Source organism: Jaculus jaculus, chromosome Y (genome assembly GCF_020740685.1).
Source record: "Jaculus jaculus isolate mJacJac1 chromosome Y, mJacJac1.mat.Y.cur, whole genome shotgun sequence".
Taxonomy (NCBI): Eukaryota; Metazoa; Chordata; class Mammalia; order Rodentia; family Dipodidae; genus Jaculus; species Jaculus jaculus.
The window spans coordinates 1,973,728-1,980,058 of record NC_059126.1 but is presented as its reverse complement, the minus strand read 5'-3'; positions in this window follow the sequence as shown (position 1 = coordinate 1,980,058).

Genomic DNA, 6,331 nt, shown 5'->3' with positions numbered 1-6,331 from the left:
TGGTTCCTCTAAACCAGGTTCAAATGCAAACCTGTGAGTCATGCTCTTTACACATAATTATTCAGAATGTACACACTGGTGCATGCAATCAATTCATTTAACCACAGAGGAAGCTGGAAACATGAAATGGGTTTTGGGAAGGAGACGGAAGGAAATGGCCTATGGGAAAGATCAGAACTACACTGGGAAGATGAAAGTCCAACAGCCAATGAAAGATGATTCCAACTTTGTGTTTATGATTCTGTTTCCATGGAGAAGGTGTTGAAAAGCAGGCTGACATGGTCATGACCCCAAAAAATAACTGCAAGTACTTGTGAAGTGTTTGTTAGGTGATAGACATGAAAATACAAATGAAAGCATTTGAAAATGGTGAAATCAGTTCTCATGATCACAGTCATACCATGGACCCTATCTCCAGATGGTCATCCACAATTTATAATTGCATGTTATCCAGGATTTTACTCACTGGGAGGATGCTGGTGTTCAGGGTTGAAGTGTGAGTTTCTGGGTTTATAGTGATGTCCAAAACACTTATAAGCTTACATGAATATCAGTGCCATACATGAAAATGGTGAATCACATTGAAAACTAAGACTTATTTTTTCATGCAAAGAAGCTATGCCCAAAAGAATTCAAAGAGCTTATAACTATATTTTGTGTTACATTTAGCACCTAACTTAGCCAGTTTTTTTTTCAAATTAATGAAATCCAATATTTATCCTATATCATAGATATAGTTATATATCTCCAACATGGCTTCCACTTTTCATCTATAAATAATCTGTCTTCAAATATTTGTTTTCACCCAAAATACTCTTTAACTTATATGTCTCATGAGTCATAATGATGATGTTTCTACTCACGCAACCAACATCTTCATTTTGGACATATGCCTATGAAATATAATAAAGAGAGAAAGCTAAAAATGGCATTTCATTGACTAAGTTTCCTTAAATTATTTTTAATTGCAATGCTGGTGAATTGGAGATAAGAACAAAAGAATCCTGTGATATGCTGTAATTAAGAAAACTTTCTCATGGAGGAAAAAAAGTGAGTTTACCTGTTTTGGTGACATCTAGAATTTTGTTATGTGGAATTTTATGCTCATTAGTTATATTCAGGTAGTGTTTTTGCATTTCTTCACTGAGATTGGAATTGTTTGCTGTATTTCATGGAACAAAAGACAGGAGAGATGGACATTTGAATCCTTCCTAAATAACAGTAAACGTTCCCTAATTTCTAAACTATGGATTGAGCAAGGCTTGTTTTTTCTGTGGTACATAACACCCCACTCAGTCAGGATGCCCTCCACTTTGCTAACACAACTCAGCAAGGGCATTGTCAAGCTTGGTCAACATATATACTAGAATTCCTATATAAAGTATTATATCATTTTCTAGCACCTATACAAATGAACATGAAAGTTTTTTTTTTTTTTCGATCATGTAAAGAACATGTCCAAATGATATGAATTCTGCCATGAAATTAGGATTTGGTTCTGATTGCCTCTGTGATTATCTATTGTCTAAATTGCTAATTTTCCAATTCATCTCAGTGTAAGTGTAGAATTCACTACATACTGTCCAGGAGCAGAAATAAAAGGAGTGGGTCAGTTAGCCAAATCAAGAGCAATTGATTCCTCAAGGAGTGGGGAATGAAAGGAGTGGCGAATGATATCAAATGTTTATGGAAGTATGCAAGTGTGCCCACACATACATGTGCACATACACACACACACACACTCAAGAAGAGAAGACAAGGTCATTCACCCAGTCATGGCAATATATGATTGCACAATTGTGAGCACATTTCTACAACACTGCAGTTGATACAAAAATTAGTGTATGAGTGGTCTTTTTACCTGAGAACCAAAGAGAAAAAGGAAAAAATAAAAATAAAAAGAATACTTACATAATGCTGCAACCAAAACAGACTCATCATTTTATTTTTTTGTATATTTATTTATATTTATTTATTTGACAGCAGCAGACAGAGAAAGAAGCAGATAGAGAGAAATAGAGAGAATGGGCATGCCAGGGCCTCCAGCCACTGCAAACAAACTCCAGACACATGTGCCCCTTTCTGCATCTGCCTAACGTGCATCCTGGGGAATGGAGCCTTGAACCAGGGTCCTTAGGCTTCACAGGCAAGCGTTTAACCACTAAGCCATCTCTCCAGGCCAACTCATTCATTTCAGTATCATGAGAGTAGATTGATAATAAAATGGAGTTGCATGATACAAAATCCAGTTGTAATGAGACTACACGTGGGACTGAGAAGAAAAAATTTAAAAGCAATATAAATTCTACTATTAACTTTGGCACATAAATTAAAGAAAAAATCAATTTACTTATGTGTAAGAGAGAGAGAGAGAGAGGTAATGAGTGGGGCAGAGTCTCTACCCACTACAAAGAATGCCAGATGCATGCACCATCTCATGTATCTAGTTTATGCAGATTTTGGGGAATCAAACATGGGTCCTTAGGTTTTACATGCAGGCACCGTCAATGCTAAACCATCTCACCAGCCCACATCTTCTCTTTCACAGAGCATTTTCAACCAAGTCATATTGAATCAGTGTTTTTAAACCCTATCACCTTCTGAAATTACAGAGTGGGACAAGTTGGTCTTTGTTCCTGATGTAAAAGAGTCTCTACTGTTCCCAAATCACCTCACAGCAAATGAATTTATCTATACTCTCTCATCGTTACCCTTCTGGTAGCATCTATACATGCACAAGGAATTGTACTGTTTTCTTATCGCTCCATTCAGGACAGCTAATATTTTCTTGTATAGATATATTCACTCAATTTTAAACCAGTTTTTATTTGTAGGCATATGAATATATACATGGGTGTATCCCAATCAAATTAAGTTCACTTTAAATGTAACTCCTGATTTCTTTTAGGAAAGGTAATGACAGATATAATAGCACCATGGAGTTGGACAATACTATGAACTTTTTTCATACAGTATTTTTCTAGTTAGAAGAGGGATAATATATATTGAAATTATAAAACCATAGATTACACGTTAAATTTTCCTAACTCCAAGGCATATATTCTGGAAATGATTACCTAAGGCACTAATGTTAGAGCTATATTAACTATTCTGTATCTAGGAATCTGCATTGTATAATTGTTGACTATATAATGTTGAAAATTTCAATTAATAACTCTTAATTTTTATGCTTAAGGTTATTTCCCAGGCATTTTGAAGAGATTTTCTGAGACCATGCAATCCCTCTAGGCCCTAACTAGCTACTTGCTAGGATCATTTTTAAGTGTTTGAGTGATGGTGGATATGTGCTATAATGTGATTGTGAGAATAAAATCACTTCTTTTTCTTCTTATTGATATATGGACAGTATGAGGAGAATTGAATTCCTCATAAATAGTGGAGTTTTGCTTATGTGGCAACAAAGAACCAGGGACACTCAATTTTTTTTTTCTAGGATGACTTGAACCCTCAGAAACAGAGAGAAAAATCAAATATTTTATTAGTTTTGTAAGTGGACTATCTTTTAGCACCACCCAGCAATTATGCACAACAAAACACTAATGTGTCTTTTTAAATTGTGTATTCATCAAAATAAATTTTGATAATAGTCAATATAAATTAAATGTGTAAGTGCAAAGCAGATTTTAGGTCACTTTCAAATGTTTATTATGTCAGGTGATTATCTGAAATTAATATTCTGTAAATAGTTGCTAAATATCAATACTAGTATTATCTGGCACTGATAAATCTGCTTGTCATATGAATCCTTCCAAAATGTTGGAAAATAAATTAATCAAACTTTGAGAGCCTTTACAGTTTTGTTGGTAACAATTAGCAGAAACTGCTGTAGAATTCAGGGATATAATCATGTTAGAGAGCTGAGGCCATTTTTAATGTTTTCAATGTGTGAAGTCCCACATGCCTGAAAACATGTTTCACATACCTGGTGACAGTGCTTTGTGAATTTGTGCAGGATGTGAGATGAGGTGCTTAGATGATGTCACAGTCACACATCCTGATTGGGGTACCCACCTCTGTCTTCATAACCACTGGTGTAAAGGTACCATACTTTTGGGTAGGTAAGTTTTGTGTCCTTAAAGAGCCAATAGCCAGTGGGTTTATTATCAGGAACAAATGTTCTTCAATTCCTAAAATCTTATCTGAAAGAAAAAGACAAAATAACGCACTGAACTAGGAATATGCTTCTGTCAGTTACATGCTCAGACATACAGAACCTCCAGTATCATGACTGTAGAGTTACATTCATGTCCTCACCCTAGAACATCAGATACTCATGTAAAAGACGACTACATCCAACTTTAATTTTGTTGCCTCAGGCCTGTACTTCTGACATTCTCCATTATTCCTGTATGAAAATTAGAGAAATCCAATATGAAATCATTATTATATAACATATTTTTGGTGATGCCAAAAGAAAAATATATTTCCCTCAACCAGCCATCTTGTCTTGCTTCATTATTCCCACATGATCTATCCGACGGAGCTCCCTGGACATATGCCTTAAGTCAGTTGAACCTACACTGTAGCATATTCACAAATTTAAGTAATTTCCCTCCCTCCTTTGTGTGCTTGATTTTGTTGCTCTGACAGACTGAATGGTTCCTGGAACACATGTGGCTGAGATATATATATATATCTGTAACTTATGACAGCCTGGACTTCCCACCTCATAAATGAGACCACCAAAACTCTCTTCATACTTGTATGTTCTGATGCAGGTACATTTTGGAAGCACACCAACACACCTCATGTAAGAAAACTGGACCTCAGTTTCTTTAATTTGTCAGGAGCTGTAGGGGAAATCCAAGCTACAGGTGGTCTTTAATCTCTTAACCCAAAGGCCTTATCCTGCAGCCTAGGTGAGAAGGCATCCCAGGTGAGGTGGCACCAGTTGCAAATGCATTATTTAACATAAGACATAGGCACCGGACATGGGGGCATTACCACATGGCCCTGGCGAAGCTGACCCTAGGCACGTAGGCATCGTCGAGAAATTTTTATCTTCTGCATATAAGCTTGTGTCTGCCTGAATAAACCAGATCCTTGATCAGAACTTGTCTTCGCTCCATTCCTTGTGTTCTTGTCTCAGATTCATTCCCACTCCCACCTTCGGGGTTTGTTTCGACCTTTGTGCTGCAGGCTAGCACATTAATATACTTACTTGTACACTTTCATTTGTTTATTATCCTTTAATAATAATTCTCAGAGAAACCCATACATATTGATACTTCCATAATTTCTAAAATAATTATTTTATTTGCTAACACAGTTCTGCCAATTCTGCCACAATTACTTTGCAAGAAAGTTGACATTTAATTCTCATTAAAATCTGATATCTGAATCTACTGACTGGTTACAGAGACAACAATGAATTCCTCCACTAATATTTGTATTATACCTCATATTGACATTAGCTCAGATTTTCATCAGCATAAATTTTTCTCAATGTGATCCCTTTTATTATACATGATTTTGCATTATACTTTTTCAATGGAAAAAGAAATTAAAACTTCAGCATCATATTCAGTAAATCTCTTGAAATATGCACATAAAGAGGAATGACATTGATAATCTCACACATTCTCATACTAGCACATTCTATAACACAACTTTAAAATTGTTTTTCTATGATGTTCTAGCTATTATTTTCCTCTGAAACTCCCAAGAGCTCAAAGAAATGAGTGATACAAATTTTCATTTTTAGTGTCCAGAGCAACCTCATTTTTTCATGTTCCCATATCATGCATCAAAACATTTAAAAACAGTTTACTGCATTTTTTTTTCTTTTAGAGAGAACAAGACAGAGACACAGACAGCAAAAGAGAGAGAGAGAGAGATGGGAGGGGGGGATTTGAGTGCCTGGGCCTCAGCCACTGCAATGGAACTCCAGATGCTTGCACCATCTAGTGGGCATGTGCAACCTTGTGAGTACCTCCCCTTTTGTGTTTGGGTAATGTGGGATCTGAAGAGTCAAACATGGATACATAGGCTTCAAATTAAGCACCTTTGCTGCTGAGCCATCTCTCCAACCTAAAAAGCATTTTTATTTAAAACATTTTATGATCATTATTGATTTTGATTTAAATTCTATGTTCATCAATCTCCTCTTTTATATCAAGCTGGTGCAAAGGCAAGCAGCTAATCCCTAATATTGATGCAAACTTTGTTAATAACAAATCTTTTGGGGCTGGAAAGATGGCTTAGCCCTTAAGGTGTTTGCTTGCAAAATATAAGAACACTGGTTTGCATCTCCAGGTCACACAATAGCCATATGCAAAAGTGATACAAGTGTGTAATGTTGTCCATGTGC